This window comes from Festucalex cinctus, chromosome 9 (assembly GCF_051991245.1).
Source record: "Festucalex cinctus isolate MCC-2025b chromosome 9, RoL_Fcin_1.0, whole genome shotgun sequence".
Taxonomy (NCBI): Eukaryota; Metazoa; Chordata; class Actinopteri; order Syngnathiformes; family Syngnathidae; genus Festucalex; species Festucalex cinctus.
In genome coordinates, this window is record NC_135419.1 from 27,972,122 (window position 1) to 27,974,033 (window position 1,912).

General features: G+C 42.1%; 1 long non-coding RNA gene across 1 annotated transcript; it reads left to right on the forward strand.

Annotated features, from left to right (window-relative positions):
- Positions 1–446: 446 nt before the first annotated feature.
- Positions 447–1,671, forward strand: LOC144026175 (uncharacterized). The gene is made up of 5 exons (XR_013285062.1): positions 447–842; positions 975–1,023; positions 1,125–1,175; positions 1,251–1,286; positions 1,362–1,671. It is a non-coding gene; the product is annotated as an uncharacterized LOC144026175 (long non-coding RNA).
- The last annotated feature ends 241 nt before the right edge of the window (positions 1,672–1,912 follow it).

Here is a 1,912-nt window from a genome sequence, read left to right on the forward strand (position 1 = left end):
ATCATGAAGGCCGAAACCCTCATCTGAGCAAATATGAGGTAGGTCCAGTTTACGTGTTTGGAGAAAAATATAGAAGAAAATTCGTCAGAAAAAAATATGCCACTAGGTGGCGCTATCAGTAAGATGAAATATAAGTTCGTAGATGTCTTTAGGGCTGGACTCTCATCAAATGTGGGAAATTTTGAGAAGATAGGATCATCTCGGTCAAGTTAATGCAGCTTTTATCTCTTTGACCGCCAAAAACGTTTAAAAACGTTCAGTATAATCCTAGGATAGGCCGCCATAGACGTCTATTGACGTTTACTATGTTTTTTTATGGAAACGGGTGGAGGAAAGCCTTGGGCAGCTGTGCTCCAAGTATCAAGCCGATCGGGTTACTATAATGAGTATTCCTGGCCACTAGATGGCTGTGATGAGTCTTTTGGACAAGATCAGGTTGGAGACAACAGTAGAAGAAGAGAGGCTGAGCTAGAGTGTTGAGGGGGAGAGAATGGCTAACTTGGCTAAGGGAGTCAAAAAGGCTACAGATGGCAATCAGCTCACGCTTGATCCTTATTTTCAAAGCTCAAAAGCATCGACCAGTGCTCAAGAGCACAGTGATGACGGGGTTAAGTCATAGTTGAAGCGGTGATGCGGCCGTTTCGACCACGTCCTAAGGCCCCACCGGCTAGCGATGCTAATAACGTCCTAAGGCCCCACCGGCTAGCGATGCTAACACCGGAGAAAAGTGGTGGCCAACCGAGCACGTCTGCACAGATGACGTTTCATCGGACGATGACGACTACTATGGGTCCGATGCAAGACAGTCTTGGACAGTCTTTCGTCCTCCGAAGAACGTGAAGGTAAGCGCTAACATGCTAAGAGATTGCTAGTAAGATTACTTTCCTAACTTTTCGGGCGATCTGCTAGCAGCGTGCGTAAATGTGCTACTAGAACATCTATTACCTATACAAACGTGAATGTATATTTTATAGTTCGTGCTCACAGCAACGTCCGACCGCTGGTACTACGACAAGGTAAAAGGTAAAAAAAAACAAAAAAAACAAACAAAAACGTTTTCAATATACCGCAACAATAAAAGGAAAGTCTTTCGATAGTATTGTAATTGTATATGTTTCTTTCAGCTCCTACTCATAGGGCCCAAAGTGACCCTTCTCACAGTGAGCAGAACAAAGGTAAAAAGAAAAAAAAAAAATATCTCCACAGCACTAATAAAATATTTGATGGTAAACGTCTTCTATAATTTACAGAATGTGCATCAACCAATACATCCAAGAAAAAAAAAGGTAAACATGCACACACACACACATTGCATCACAGTGCTCTAAAATAATATATGATATTGAAATGTGTATTTGCAGATCCCAAAGATTCTGGCTGGCTTGAAGTTGATGAAGTTGGCTGGCAGCCAACCATCTTCCCCTTTGCTGCAAAACCAGGACCAAGGGATGCTGCAGCAGAGCTGAATTCCCACCTGCCAGCTGACATCCTGGAGCTCTTCATCACGGATGAACTTCTCCAGCACATCGTTCATGATACCAACCTCTACGCAAATCAGTCCATGCAGAAGCAGACTGACAAAAACTGTGATGCAAATCCTGCTGCATCCCCCTAGCACGCACAGGATTGCTCCACAATATAGCACACAAAAAGAAAAATTGTGTCGTTGAAACATCCACACAATTGTAAATTGTAACACGTACACACACACCACACATGCACAGTTGCGCACGTGTAAATAGTTTGCAAAGGGTTTTCCAAAGTGTTTGTTCGGATTGCTACTGTTGAATGTAAATAAACTGTTATTTTGCAATCAAAAAACACTTTTTTATTGTTGGGGTAGTGTTTTATAGAAGTTTAGGTGTTTCTAGAATCACTCATGCAAAAAAAAAAAAGTGCCAAATTCACTAGA